The sequence below is a fragment of the Peromyscus maniculatus genome, chromosome 11 (assembly GCF_049852395.1).
Source record: "Peromyscus maniculatus bairdii isolate BWxNUB_F1_BW_parent chromosome 11, HU_Pman_BW_mat_3.1, whole genome shotgun sequence".
In the NCBI taxonomy this organism is placed as follows: Eukaryota; Metazoa; Chordata; class Mammalia; order Rodentia; family Cricetidae; genus Peromyscus; species Peromyscus maniculatus.
The window spans coordinates 21506388-21522442 of record NC_134862.1 but is presented as its reverse complement, the minus strand read 5'-3'; the positions used below and the strand labels follow the sequence as shown (position 1 = coordinate 21522442).

The following is a 16055-nucleotide window of genomic DNA, read 5'->3' as shown; positions in this document are numbered from 1 at the left end:
AAATGATACTTTGAGAATACAGTGACGGGGTTATTAGTTTCCTAGTCCACGCTTGGCCTGTGTGTGAGAATAACACAGGCTGTCACTGCAAATCAGTAGCTTTATCTGGTTAATGTGAGCGTTTAATATTTGGCTGGATTAAAAAGTAACTGATGAAAGTCCATGTCATTGGAATCTGAAAATGCCTTTTGTAAGGAATATTTCAAGGGCGTGACCAATGAGTAAATTAGTGGTTTAAAAACATGGGACGTTGAGCGGAGGGGTTATATGGGTGGAGACATTTGACTTTGTCTTAAAACCTCTACATGTTTGGTACAGTAAAATGGTAGAAAGGACTGCCCTGGTGGTCATTGTTAAGGACCAATTTGCAGTTTTGCATTTGGCATTAAGTGAACAATTTTTAATTAACCATGCAGTTACTAAACATAGAACAGTAAGTCAACTATTAATTTATATGACTTCTCCACAATACACTGTATTAATTATGTTTACATAATGTTGACTGTGATGTCAACAGAAACGACATAGGGAGGCGAATTTGGGGGTTGCTCATGGTTTCAGAGGGTTCAGTTTGTGAGTGATTGTCCCCAGGTGCTTGGGCAGAGCATCATGGTGTAGAGAGTGTGTGGTAGGTGCTACTCTTGACAGATGGGGGGGCAGGGATGGGATAACCCCAAGAGCTGACCCATATCATTTACTTCCTCTAACTAGGGCCCACCTGCTGAAGTTTCCAGATAGGGACCAAGCATTTAAATGTGAACCTGAGACTGAAGAGCTAGCTGACTCTGTGGTTAACGGCACTAGCTTACTCTTCTAGAAGAACTGGGTTTGGTTCCCAGCACCCACATGGTGGCCAACAACTGTCTGTAATTCCAATTCCAGTGGTTCTAATGCCTTCCACTTACAGCCCTACGCGTGTAAGTGGTATACAAACATACATGCCGGCAAAACATTCATACGCATATAAGATAACATAATAAAATAACAAATATGAACCTATGGGGACATGTCATATTGATTTAAATGATAACACATGTCTATAGGTCAGGTCTAGAGCAAGATGGTCTGACTTTCCGTCCAGGGCTTGTAGGGATCCTGAATCAGCCAGAAGTAAGCCTCCAGCTGAGGGAGAAGAGGGCAGGCACGGCAGAGGCATTTGTTAGGCCGGGAAGGATTTCCAGGATACTGAAGACTGAAGGAGGAGCGTAGCCAGCCTGATGAAGAGGGAACTGTGTAAGCAGCTGACATGGTTGTAGGGACTGAAGAGAATAGCCGGGCTGGAGCAGAGAACACAAGTCAGAGAGAATGCTGGTAACATGGCAGCTGCAAGGGCTCTTTCCACACCAGCTTGTCTGAGACCCTCAGACAGCTGATGATGCTAAGACTGAGAAGAAATGAATGGCCAGTGAGAGACCATGTGCCTGACCCAGGGAGCAACCGTGGGGATGGCAGCGGTGGACTGTTTCGTGTTAGGAGTGGGTAGGAGGCGGGGGTTATTAAGGAAGATGGGATGGTGGGCTGCGTATTTCAAGTATCACTCATTTTCTTTTACAATACAGCAATTCCCCCGTAACTATTTTCAGAACACTATGATAGCTGTTTTAGCTGTTTATGAGTCCGCCGCCCCCTCTCACTCTCTCTTAAACTAAACTGACATTGTCTGGTTGAAGACTTTCTGTGGCTAGAATTCACAATGGAATAGCCTCCTTTAAAATCAGTTAATAAACTTCTCTTTGAAGAAAATTCAGTTATGAAAGGCAGCTGTGACAGGTGGAACAAAGAGCAAAACTGTTCTGTAGAGTCGCTGTGTGGGGGCCTAAGAAAGCAGGTGCCGACGGAAGTCCGCCTTCTCTGCGCGTTCCAGGCCCACACTTATCTGCATCTCCAGAAGGGATAACTTTCCAGCAGTGCTTTAGAAGCAGGAAGGTAGGGAGGTGGTGCTCTTGGCATCCAGTAGATCCACCTGCTGTCCTGGTATGTTTTACTAAGACACCAGATTGCTCGACAGGAATTTGATCAAACCTATTTAATTTTGAAAATTTGTATCCTCTACTGCTCACAGAAATTAAAATGTAGCTTAATGATAGAATGTATGCCTAACCTGTTATTGATTCCTCAAGACCAAACAATGCGCGCGCACACACACACACACACACACACACACACACGCACACACGCACACTCACACGCACATGTACACACACACACAGAGACACACACACAGAGCGAGAGAGAGAGAGAGAGAGAGAGAGAGAGAGAGAGAGAGAGAGAGAGAGAGAGAGAGAGAGAGAATAACGCAGTCTTTCACTCCTGCTTATTCTCCCTCCTTTGGTTCCGTGCTTGCTGCAGAGGGAAATCCCATTTGATGTCCATACATGAGCTCAAGACCCTGTGGAGACTTGTGAGCCAGGTGGTCTTGGTCATGTAGCTTCTAAAAGAACAGTCCTAAAAGACTAATTGGAGACCTCTGTAATAGCCCATGAGACAATTCTATAAAGTACCCACACACCCTGTCAACACAGAGAGTGGAACCTGGTGATTACCACAGGTTACGACTGTTGCTTGTCACTACCTAACCCACAATTGTGTTTTTTATTTACTTTTAAAAATGGGCTCTTCTCTAGGTAAACAGTAAAAAATGGGTAAGCATTCATTAAATTAAAAAAAAAATGGTGGCACTGTCATCCTTAGGTCACACTGAAGTGCACGTTGATCCTACTTTACTCATCAACAAGCATTTATGGGTTTAGTGCAGGACAGGAGCATTTGCCCAGCAGCATGAGGGTTCTATCCGGAGTGTGGCAAAAATTCTTACTGTTGGGTGTGGTAGCCCATGTCTGCAATTCCAGCACTCAAGAGGTTGGAGCTGGAGGATTGTTGGTAGTTAAAGATCAGCCTGGTCTTGTAGTGCAGACCTTTAATCCCAGTACTTGAGAGAAGCAAAGGCAGGCAGGTGTCTCTTTTGATGTGAGACCAGCCTGCCTGGTCTACATAATGAGTCCAGGATAGCCAGAGTCGCACAGTGAGACCTTGTCTCAAACAACAACAACAACAAAGCAAAGCAAAGCAAACTGTACCAGGCACTGTCCTAGGGGACTAGAGCTCAAACAGAAAACAAATGCTCCAGGACTCTTCCTCCTCCACTCCTTGTGTGTGAGGACATCGAGCAGGAACTGGGTAGCCAGCCGGAGAGCAGGAGAGCTTCAGAGTGAGGAAGGCTGCGCTGGCGCCCCTAAGGCAAGGTGAACTTGTGTGTCTTGGGGTGTTGCTGCAGTTCATACAGCACGGGATGAAGGCTTTTCTTCATAAACCACACCAAATACAGTGTTCTAGCCTTCAATTTACCATCAGTTTGAAGTCCGTTACTATGCAACAACATTAATTGAAGAGAGATACTATTTTTGGATAATGTGCTTGAAGCCCTCTCTCCACCTAGGAATCTCTGATTCTTCTGTCCCCTTTGTATTTACTTCAGCACTGGCCGCTGGCCTGGGCATTAAGAATCAGGAAGGAAGGAAACAAGCATTTACTGAACCCCCATAAGTGCCAGACCCCAGGATTAACCTCAGCAACCCCCTAAGAGTGGGGAGCAGCATGTTAGCCATGGAAACCGAGTGACTTCCCCGGCTGCTCGTCAAGCCCAGGTCTTACATTCAGGGGACCCTATGATAATTAATGTCCTCCAGAACGTAAAGAAAATTTGAAACATTTAAACAGAGACCTATTAAAAATGACAAATTGATACATGTGGAGTTTTGTTTTTGTTTTGTTTTCTTTAAGAAGCCAGTTAGTCATCTGTATTTCGGTTACAAGGAGATGAAATCTTTCTCACATCATGGGTTTTGAACAGTCTTTCATAGCTGAGAAAAATGAAGCTTTTCAAGGAGTCTTTTCTGTTTCTTTCTTCTCTGGCTTCTGGATCTGTGCAGCTTTTGGGAAAATAAGTGGTTGGTCACGGTTGCTTTGTCCAGAGCCAGACACCTGACTGCTGCGCACTTCCAAGGGTCAGCATATTCGGAACAACAACCCCCCAGTACTGTCCTTGATCCAGGCAGTGACTTCACCAGCAAATTGTAACCTGCCTAATGCCTTTAATAAAAAGGTGGGAGAGTCTGTGGCTTCACATCCGCTGCGCTCCTGACTCTCCTGCCGTTCTTATTTTAGGCATGACCTTCGTTCGTGTTTTTTTCCAGAGTCCAGGGTTGGAATGACATGTTGCTCAAGTTTACAGGGTGATGATGTATCTCTTTTTAGAGCTAGCTGTAAATTTTGTTCCACTCAGAAACAAACCTACCTTCAGCCAAGATGCTATTTCCATGCCTGCACGCTAATTTGGGTGTTTCAGCTCAGAAGAGGACAGTGTCTCCGTAACACTCTTGAACAGGATGTATGCTTTGTGTTGACTTACAGGCCTAAGGGGGTCCCGCATGGGCTAGGAAACTCCCTTCTTCAAAGAAATGTGGACACCAAATTCTCACTAGAGAGGAAACTCTTCCTACTTCCTTACCAAGTGTCTTTGTTATTGTTTGTTTTGTTTGAGAGGAGGTCTCAGTCTATAGCTCCGTTAGTCCAGACCTTGTCATGTAGACGAGGCTGGCCTCAAACTCACAGAGATCTGCCTGCCTCTGCCTCCAAGGTACTAGGATTAAAGATGTGGACCACCATACCTGGGCAAATGTCTCTTTTCTCTTCTATATTTTTATTGGTTGATATATTGCTTCATTGTTGAAGATAGATAAGTTGGATATTTAAATAACTTCAAGTTCATATGCAGAATGTAAAACTCAAGTCAAAAAAATCAAGTGTGTTAAGTTTTCTAGTAAAGCATAAATGAATACAAACGTAAATGTTTTTTCCTAATTATAACACATTAACAGCCTCTAAGAGCAGAACAGCATAGTATTTCATAAGAAGCAAAAAAAGGGGAAGAGAAAACATTATTTAGATCCAGGGAAAATAGTAACCTTTCATTAGGCAAGACCGAGTTCAACACGAGGCTCCCCAAACGCCCAACTGCTGCGGTAGTTGACTGAGCAGGCCAACTGTTTATTCCTGTTTATCGACCAGTGTTTAATTTATAAGGAACACACCAACAGTGCAGTATTGAAAAGGCTGCTGTATGTTTTTAACCCTTAATGTCCTAGTGAATTCACACCTTTGGTGTCTTTGTTTAGTAGATTTTTGTGTAACAAGTGTAGCTCTAAGACAAAGGAAGAGTTCAGTTTCTGTGTGAAAAGCAGAAAGGCTTGCCCTTTGACCTCAGTTTTCCCAGGGTTCTTCCTAATGACCCCAAGAAGCAGCAGCGTTTTGTCACAAAACTGTAACTTGTGAGTACAAGACTTTCACAAGTACAAAACACATTAGCGGTCCCTGCCTAGTGATGGCAATTCCACACAACAGCAGCTGTGCAGAGTTGCTGCTAACATTCACAGCTAGAGCTACCAAGGGCTCAGCCACTATTTTCTGGCCAACTTGCTAAGAACAGGTGTGTGTTTGTGTGTTAGAATATACACAGCATTTACCAGTTTAACCAGTTTTTGTTGTTTTGAGACAGGTTTTCACTCTGTACCTTAGGCTGTTCTAGAACTTACCTTGTATCCAAGGCTGTCCTTGAGGTTGCATATCCTCTCCTGTCTTCACCTCTTTAGTTCTGGGGTAACGGGCATGGCTCACCATGCCTAGCTAAAAATCATGCTTTGTTTGTTTTTGTGATCTTGCATATTGAACCAGAAACTTCAAGTACACTAAGTGTCTTGGTTGCTATTCTGTTGCTGTGAGCAGACACCACAACCACAGCAACCTTTATGAAAGAAATAATTTAACTGGAGCTTGCTTTCAGTTCTGGAGATTCAGTCCATTATCATCATGGCAGGGAGTGTGGTGACGACAGACAGGCACGGTCCTGGAGCAGTAGCTGAGAGCTCACATCCTGATCCACAGGCGGCAGACAGAAACCTCAAAGCCCACCTCAGTGGCACACTTCCTCCAACTAGGCCACCCCTCCTAATCCTCCTGAGCCTTCTCACACAGCTCCACTCCCTGGTGGCTAGTGAGCCTCCGGGAGGCATTCCTGTTCAAACCACCACACCGAGCAAGCCCTCTGCCGCCGCGCTGTGTCCCCGCCCATTTTAACAACACTGTTTACAGTGCAGCAGCTGTCACCATCATCCTCGCCAGAACGTCCGTGATACCCCAGTGGAGCTCCTTTCCCATCAAATAACAACTCCAAGTTCCCTCCTTCTCTTTCAGGGGGCTGCTCTGCTGCTTCCGCTGTCTAAAAATTTGACTCTTCCAGCTACTACATGACAGTGAACTCACACAGCATTTGCCCTGCTATACCCAACAGACTTTGCTTATCCGTGATGATGCATATATTAGAATACCGTTCCTTTTCAAGGCAGAATAATATTTTAGCTGATTTGCATTTAAAAGTCATTTTCTCACAAGATTAAGTATTGATTTTTCCATCAGCCAGTCATGACAGCAAATACATTAAATTCATTAAATAATGGAGGTCTGAAAATCATTAGACTAACAGAAACAGCTAAGGCAGGGGCGGGGGGGGGGAGATTAGTTTTATTTGTCAGGTTCAGAGAGTTGAAGTTGTTCTTGACCCCACTGATTGTGGGCTGATGGTAGGTGGGACATCATGGCAGCAGAGGAGAGGATGATGATGAAGCTTCTCACCTTGTGACAGGATGCAGAACAGAAACAGGAAGAGGTTCTGGCAAGCTATCCTTTCAAAGGCACATCCTCAGTGACCTACTTCCCTCAGCCAAACCAGCCTTTCGCTACCTTCCCATAGCCCATTCAGAGCTTGAACCCACCAGTGGATGAAAACACCGATGAGGTTAGAACCCTCATACTAAGATTGTCAGTGGAAATGCCAGACGTGTGCTTTAATAAACTCCTAGGCACTTCTCAATCCAAGCAAGATGTCAATCAAGACTGGTTTCACTGTGCTGTGAAGAGCGAAGTGGGAGCTGAACAGCACTATCTTCTGCAGCCCTCTGTGTGGAGCAGACTCCGGGACCCCAGGGGTCCTTGCCGTCACCCATCTGAGTCAGCACAATGCTACCCAGACGGGAATTTCTCACAGCAACAGAGAATCTAGGAAAAGTGGGTAATGATTTGCAGAAACATCTCCATTCTAAATGGTTAACATTTTTTGAAAGTTTAGGCTTCAGCCATCTGAAAAATTCACTTAGTGAAATGATTCACTCCAACTCACCATGAAAGGGAAGGAACGCAATAGAATGAAGACAGCGTTTGCTGACCAGGTCTGTTCTCTCTTTTCCTACCTCAGTCTGGAGAGCGGAAAGTTGGTAAGATCTCTCAAGTGGAAACAGCGAGGTTTTACTCCCGAGTTTTGGCTTTACCATTGAATCGAAATCTTTGTCTGTATATAAAGTCGGTATCACACACACTTAACAAGAGTCACTGGCATTCTGTATCAGCCAGAGAGGCTCTTGGGAGGCTGTTTCACACAGACTGACCCTTAACCACCACTCTGTGAAGTAGGGTGTGATGACTTGTTCATTCCAACCACATTCTCAAGGCCTACTGGGTTCTAGACGTGCTCTCTGGCCTGGTTGGAAGGCTTGCCTATGATGGAGAAACTAACAGGTTGATGACAGTCCTGTGAGCTGTTCCTGAAAGGAAGTGCAGAGGGGCCATTTGACCTGGCTTTTGGTGAGAAAATAGCTGTTTTGTTTTGTTTTTTTGTTTTGGTTTGTTTTAATAAATGGAGTTTGCCATGTGAGGATGCAAAGGGATCCCACATATAGATAGACATTTGGAAGTGCCTATCAAGCCTAGGAATGGCAAACAGGTCAAAGTGACCAGAATAAGGCTAAAGGTGGAACCAAAAGGTCACAAAACTGAAGACAAGACTAACCCAAGAAACTGTCACACCAGGTCACAGTCGCGCGTCACGGGGAAGAAAACCAGCGATGACTGTTAGCTGGACAGTGAGGGAGCCACCAGAGACTTCGCTGAGGACAGTGTTGCTGATTTTCTGTTTTGGTGGGTAGAGGGAAGCAGGAAGGACAGAGGAGTGGGACAAGTGTCCAGATTCAGGTGCTGAACAGCCTGGCCTGTCTGCGGAAGTCAGAACAGCCATGGCAATAGCCTGAAAGGTGTTTCCAAGCTACTCAAGAAGGTTGTGCAGGGTGGTTGAGGGAGGTGGGTGTGCGTGACCGCACTGACCGTACATGTTTAGCACAAGGCACATGTTAGTAGATGCCCAATAAGCACTGACTGGCAGGACAGCTGGCTGTGTAAACATTGCAGGTCTTTACATGAAAGTGTCACAGGACGCCCCCAGCTGCCTGTATGCAGTGCAGAGCGGATGTCCTGGGGTGGGTTATACATCTTCTGCCCCTGTTACTGCATTTCTCTCTTGCACCAGTCTGAGTATGTTGGAGTGGTGCGTCTGTCGGCCTGGCAGTACAGTGCTGAGGCTTGGTGAGGTGACTGATGGTGGTGACTGCACAGTGAAGCTGTGTTTGAACTTAGCCAGTATCAGAACAGTCGCTCTTGAAGACAGAGCCCCACTGCCTCTCCGGTTTTGGAGTTCCAGGCAGCTGCTTCTCTCAAGGCCCTGGATGTGATGACTCCGGGCAAACATGAGCAGCCACAGGATGCTGGGAAGCTTGTTAGGAAACCATTTATCTCACGTAGACAGAGCATCTGAGATGACCTTAGCAGAAATAACAATGGCGGTGATAACAACGGCATGGCCTTTTCCCTGGCACAAGAAACCAGTTTTGTAATGAAAGTGGAATTTCCCTGGAGAACAGCCTTAGAAAGAAATGGGCGGGCGAGATAAAAATAACACAATATAAAATAGTATCTGATTGTGTTCTGTTCTCTCTTCCACACTTGGTAATTTACTTTGTTCAGCCATCATGTTGAGGTTACTTCATTTTACTCGTGTGTCCCTTGGTGCAAAGGGAGAAAGATGGATGTCTGGGTCGGAGGTCTTTAGTGGAGTGCTACCTTGGATTTGCACCTTGATACACCTGGCAAAGAGGGTGGAGTGTCTTTTAAGGCAAGTGACGCCTTGGGGACGGCCCCCCAGGGTTTTGTGGACTGAGGGGTGGTGGGCTTGGTTTCCCACGGTAAGCTCTCCTGCACTCAGGTGTGTGTACAGTCATGGGTCATTAGAACCTCAGCTGAAGCCGTGTTTTCTTGCCATAGGTCAGAGTCTTGCAAATAAGCTCTTGTCATAACAAAGTTTGCAGCAGCCAGATGACATGGCTGTGCCCCCACTCCCCTGCCAGTTTCCAAGTGGGCATGGGGAGGATTCCGTTTCTATGATGACTCTAATTGGGGTCTGTCCTGCTGCACCTCCCTGGTCAATGGTGATAAATAGTGGTGGCCATAGCATCGTGGAGAAAAGAGTGAGGCTTGCAAACCCAGCCAAGCTCTCTTGGCTCCAATTTTATGCAAATTTGCCTAACAGAATGCAAATGATTTCTCAGTAATTCGGGGCCCAGGGACCTATGCTCATCTGTTTTCAGTGGTGTTTTTGGGCTTTTTGGTGCAGTTACTTTGGAGGCAGGAGGCATATGCAGTGGAGCATGTTAAAGAAGGCTGGGAGGACCTGGCATCGTCCACCAGCAGATACCATGTCTGGGATTGCATCCTGGAGCAGCAGCCTTTCCATCAGTGGCCAAGGACCTTCCCTCACATGTCTGGGGGACAGGAGAAGGTCAACACGGAGTAATGCATTTTCAAAGTCCTTTATTTCTACTCTTATCCTCAAAATGTTTCAGTGCCACAGCATATATTACTTATTTACCACACACATAATGATTATTCATCTCCTACAAGCACTGCAATAGATACTGAAAAGAAATTAGTATGTCCTCCTAAATGTGAAATTGTGGTACTCTGTAGCTCTTCCACTGTCCAGCATAACTGGCCCCTGTACATGTTGGGTGTGTAAATGTGGTGAGTCTTATTTCAGATGTGTTGAGAATATAAATCATGTGCCAAGTTTCAAAGAGTCTTGGTATCAACAAATGAATTCAGAAATGTTTCCTCAGTAATTTTCTTATTAACTACATTTTAAAAAGATGATATTTTGGACATATTGGCTTAAATAGAATACATTCAATGTGCTCCCTAGAAGGACTACAATGGTGTGCATGGCTCCCATCGACTTTCTGGCGGGCAGCTCTGGTGGAGGAGTTAGCATTTTGTGTTTGGGAGTTATACAGAAAAGAAACCCTTTCTTTTTCCCACAGATGTGCTATAGTTTAGATATTTTGCAGCATTCTGTATAATCCACAGCAGACTATATCCTATCTATTTTTATCCCACTTTCTGTCTGCTAAAGTAGGCAGGAAGGCTATGCCTTGTCTTTATAGAGGAAGATGTGTCATAGGGGTGACTTGCCAATCTGCAGGATTGGAGATGGGTTGAAAATGAAATTCCAGCCTTTAAACTTCTATCCCTGTTGGATGGTTGGAAATATCCTAAAACTTTTTCATATGGACATTTTTATTTCTCTACTAAAGACAGTAGAATACAGTCCATTCAGAAGGGTATATGCCAGTTTACATTTAGCTAATATATATCATATATATGTTTACATATATACATACATAATAGTGTGTGTGTGTGTGTGTGTGTGTGTGTGTGTGTGTGTGTGTGTACTTGTCTACTGGCTAATATGACATATTCATCCAAGGTTGTAGCTGGTGCTCAGTGTCAAGGTATAACTCCTGTTGGGTTTTTAAGTCCACTGGGGAAGAGCAAGGCCAGGTTAGCAGGTTCATTGTTACTCTTAGCAGATATTTTCTTCTGTTGGAAATTAGTGACTCTCATGTCAAGTTCTTGCCATTATAAAACAAGGCTGAGAAGTTCTGATTGAGATTCAGTTATCCACGAGATAGAACAACAAGGCAAGTTCTCTGGAACTTTAAGGCAATGCATTGTAACCAGAAAGTCATTTGATATGGGAGGTGGCTTAACCATGGAAAGGTGCAGCTCTGGGGAAGAGAAAGCTATCTGTCAAGGCAGATGAATGTGGCAGGTGAGATGTTTGTAGTGGTTGAGGGTACCAAGGGCCAGGATATTGGAAGTGTCTTCCTAGCCTCACCAGGTCCATGTTGTTACAGACTTTCTTTTTCTTCAATTGAGGGAGTTGGGTTAGAGAGTCTCTCATTGCCGTTTTAAGTGCATGAGTTTTGAAGGGTAGAGAATCAACAAAAAGCGTACTAGTAAGCTCTCAGTCACAGCAGAGCTTTTGGCTCTTACTGCCCTGCCTCCTGACATCCAGCAGAGAGATGTGCGGCACATGTCCATTGGCTTGGACTGTGCACATGGCCCAGTGGAACACAGCTGTATGTAGAATTACTCTATGGCTGTGACCAAAACATAGCAGTTGCAGTGTGAGACCTAAAGGCATGCTTCTCTGCCTGTCTTTCTGAGCTCACTCTGACCTTATCCTGACACTGAGTTCTAGTTATTTCTCACTGCATGTCATTGGTCTGCTGTAACCCAGGTTCTAACCCCCCATACACACAATGATCACAAGCTTTAGTAAATCACAGCTTGTTCTTTGTCTAAAACTATTTCTCTTACCCTCTACATCCTACAGATTAAAGAACTTCTCAGCCAGAGATGAATGGCAGAAGATTTTACTACTATTCCTTCTTAAAGGCAATATTTTAGTTACTTTTCCTATGTCCAGGGCAACAAAAGCCCTTGGATCTTAGGGCAGCTTTGTGTAGTGGAGAGGGTTGTCTCAGGGGCACATTCCCTCAGTGAGGGCCCCAGTTACCTCTTCTGCCTCATTATACTTTGCTTAGCACTGGGAAACCTGGCGTGCTTTCTGTTGGAATGAAGAGATTGGCAGAGCCACACTAGACAACAGCACCGCAAACACTGCGGCAGAAGGTTTGGTCTACATACCAAGGCAGCCCGAGTATTAATTGCATTCTGTGATCACAGAAAAGGCGCTGAATTATGCTCTCTGTGGTTTAGGATGACAGGTGTCTGCTCTGCCGTCTCTGTACACACTCCATCACATGGAACAGAGAAGCCAGAGTTCAGAAAAATAAATAAATAAGTGAAAGGCATCAAAGCGAAGCTCTCTGGTAGCCAGCTAGCTCTTTAAAAGGATCTAAAGACGAACTGTTTCAGGATTGGAACCTGGAAAGATCAGAAGTAGGGTGAGGAAATGTTTCTAGAGATTTCCATAGTCTAATTAAAGCATATTCCATTTGGAAACCTAATTTCAAGTTTGAAATCAAATTTCAATTTGCCCACTATCATTTTACCCCTTCCCTTTTGTGTCAGAGTGTATGTTAGAGAAAAATTGGTTCTGCTGTTCCTGTATGTGTGCTTCTTCCATGGCCCCTGATAAAGACATCCCCCAAGTGTCCAGGGCATTCCAGAGTCTTTATGTTGACTTTCCCTGGCGCCTGTTTGCCTTCTCTCAACAACGTACACTCTTCGCAACCACAGTTGTGTGTGTCCTCCCAGTATAATACCTTTCCTTCCCGGCCACCCCTGCAGTCTCTTTTCATCCATAGAGAGTGGCCCCGAAAGAATTCTGTGCAATTACTTGACTCACTTGGGAGACTAGACGAGGCAGACGTCAGCCCCCGGGGACTCTCCTACCCTGGATGCTGTTATTCTGTGCCGTACTCCACCCTCTCTTCACAAGGCTGAAGAGAAGTATTGCCGTGCGTGCGCTGCTACTGTTCAGGATTTGAGCTGAGTAAATTTTGGTTTCAAGTGTTTAATGGCTCAGAGGAAATTTCATTCTGGACATGGTGTTCCCTGCTGGAGGAGAGTTTTGACTCGATATTAGACCTCATTCCCCGTCACTGCTGTTTGGGAATGTGGAGATGTTACTCGGGGACTCTGGCTGGGAGTGCTGACTCCGTGCCCCCCTGGCACAGTGCAAGACTCCTCTGGACTGCCCTATCAGAGCCCGTCCTGGGGGGAGGTCAGGGCTGCCCTATCAGAGCACGTCCTGGGGGGAGGTCAGGGCTGCCCTATCAGAGCCCGTCCTGGGGGGGGGAGGTCAGGGCTGCCCTATCAGAGCCCGTCCTGGGGGGGGAGGTCAGGACTGCCCTATCAGAGCACGTCCTGGGGGGGAGGTCAGGACTGCCCTATCAGAGCACATCCTGGGGGGAGGTCAGGGCTGCCCTATCAGAGCACGTTCTCGGGGGGGGGGGGAGGTCAGGGCTGCCCTATCAGAGCCCGTCCTGGGGGGGAGGAGGTCAGGGCTGCCCTATCAGAGCCCGTCCTGGGGTGGAGGTCAGGGCTGCCAGGTCTTTGGGTTGAAAGCCAGCTAAGATGACTTGTTCTCAACAAAAGAAGAAAGAAAGCCCAGATGCTGCCTGCATCCAGGAGAGCCTCTAAATTCCTTTCTTAATGCTAGGCGTATGACGATGCTTCGGTTAGCGAGTCCTGTGCAACAGTTAACCCTCCAGATAGCCCTGCCTGTTGCTCCCGCAGACGTAGGCGAAATACTGTACCTTTCTCTAGGTTGTGCCTCTTCTATTTTTGGTTGTGAGCCTAGCCCTTAACAGCTGAGTCATCTCTCCAGCCCTCTGTGCTGTATCTCATAGCTGAAGAACCCTCTACGCCAGAAGTGGGTCTGTTGACGGAGCGCCTGGTTGGTGACATCACACACTACAGTTTTCCCTAGGTGTGGAAACCCGTCCTCTTGGTTATTGTAATGCAACTCCTAATCTAAACTGCTCAGAATAGAAGCTCTTCTGACAGTGTTTTGATTTGATATTTACCTTAATCTATTAGATTGGCAGTCTTAATTACCAGAATGATTGTATATTTTACCATCCAGAATGGGCTGAGAGCCTAAGCCTGCTCAGAAGTTTCTGGCCTTCTCCATTGGCGCTTCCTTCCTAAGCAAGTATTCATTTCCCGAAGCCATCATTTTTAAAGTATATTTTAATCATGATATGTTTGTGTCTCTATGTGTGGGTGTGTGCGTGTGAGTGCAGATGTCCACAGAGGCCAGAGGCATGGGATGATGCCCCTGGAGCTGGAGTTAATGGAGCTGCGAGCTGCCTGGTGTGAGTGCTGGAAACCGAACGTGGGTCCTCTGTAAAGTGCCTGGTCTTCACTATTGAGCCATCTCTCCAACCTCTCCGCAAGCCCCCTTCTAAGCCTGTCTTTGTCTAAGAATATAAGGCCTCAAGAGAAGGCAGTCGTGTCTTCACCTTCCTGATGGAAGAAAGGGATGCATGGAAAATACACCTTCAGCAAGTATTTCTGTTTTATTGAGAAAACAACAACAAACCCAGAGATTACTTATGGGTACACAAGTGCCACTTTTGGTGGTGTGACAAGTGGCCAGTTTCACTTGGACTGAGTAATTCTATGTAGCTTTATCTCTGAATGCCGGGAAGTGTTCCTGGGCGTACTTCTGGGTCAGATCAGTGCTTCTCCCACTGACTAGCAAACTCCCAATGACAGCTCTGCTTGGTTAACTTTCTCTGCTTGATCCCAAGGGCAGGGCTGTAGATCAGTGGATACCTGGTGATTCCTGGTTTCCAGAGCTCATGATGTACTCCTGGGGAGCAAAAGGTGCGTGTGTGAGGGCAGATGCTGAGTAGATTAGACCGGTGTACTCCACATTAGCAAGAAGATTGATAACTTTTTGAAAAAGAAAAATGTAGTTTTTTCTAAAAAGTTGTTGTTTGTTTTTGCTTCCAACCTTGAACTTGAATCCCTCCAGTCAAAAGAGTATTCCATTCTGGAAACATTTTAGAAATTTACTGATATACAAGAGTGGAAACCAAGCATGCCTGCATGTCTCAAGGACTTGATATTGGAAGAAAATTAGCTTCCTCTTACTAAGGAACGCTTACGAAACCTTATCCATTTTTTTTTTTTTTTTTTGCTTGTCTGCACTTTTCAATTGAAGCTAAATTAGGCCACAGGAAAAGGATGGTGTACCTTCAAAGAGCCCGTGGGGCTGGCTGTGTTCTCTCTGGTCGTGGCAAACAGCTATGGGTGCCGGGTGCAAAAGTGAAGCCTTTGTTCCATGCAAAGGTGGGAAGGATGGTGTTGAGGTCTCTGCTGAGGAGCAGTTCAGTTTGCAGACGTGAAGAGCTTTATCTGCACCTCAGAGGCGTGTGACATGTGTCTATAATGAGCTGGAAAAGAGCCTGTGGGATGAGGGTGGGAGGAGGAAGCACCCACCCACACAGAACCGCTCTCCGCTCTTGTTTGTGTCTGTGCTGACTTAGGTTACTTTTTTCCAGTGCCTTCTATGAAACAGACGCTCACCTTGAAGCTCTTGGTTGTTTTTCTCTGTTCAGTGAAGCGCAGCCTGAGTTTAGGAAAGGAGAGCTGTGCCTAGAGGCCATGTTCCCTCTTTCCATGATGCTGGCTCTCTCTCTCACATGAAGTCCCACAGTGGATGGGCTCTTTGCTTTCCAACACAGCTGCTGCCGCTGTCTTTAGTGTGAGTGAGCTGAAGCAGTGCTATGAAAAATATGGAAAAGAAACTCATCTTTCTATTTGAAAAATATGTATTATTATTATTAATTATTATTATTAAGAGGTGGGGGGAGACCACACATGGTACAGGGGAGTGGCCGTATCATGGCATGCATGTGGAGGTCATACAAACGTTTTGTGGAGTCGGTTATCTCCTCCTCCCTTCATGTGGGTTCTAGGGATTGAAATCTGGCCATCAAGCTTGCTCAGCCTCAAGGGCTTTTATCTACCAAGCCATCTCGCTGGCCTCATCATTTCCATTTTTATATAAATTGAGTAAACAGTTTGGAAGTTTCCTGTATAGTGTTTATTTGGACTCACCCTCCTACTCCCCACATTTTCCCCGGACTCTCTTGCGAATGGCCTCTTCCACTTCCATTGCTTCATTACCCACTATTTGCAGCTGATTCTGCAAATTCTAGTTCATGCTCTTTCCTGGTGATTGAGAGTTCTTATTGGCAACTGGAGTTAAGCATGCTATCAACCCCTTCAGCTCACCACTAAACTCATCATCATCCCCCCCAAACCTTTCCTGGGCTCAGCACCTTCCCTTGACATGA

General features: G+C 45.7%; 1 protein-coding gene across 1 annotated transcript in view; it reads left to right on the top strand.

Annotated features, from left to right (window-relative positions):
* Window positions 1–16055, top strand: part of Bcl2 (BCL2 apoptosis regulator) — a 169778-nt gene that overhangs the window by 11347 nt on the left and 142376 nt on the right. The gene's annotated exons all lie outside the window — the stretch shown is intronic.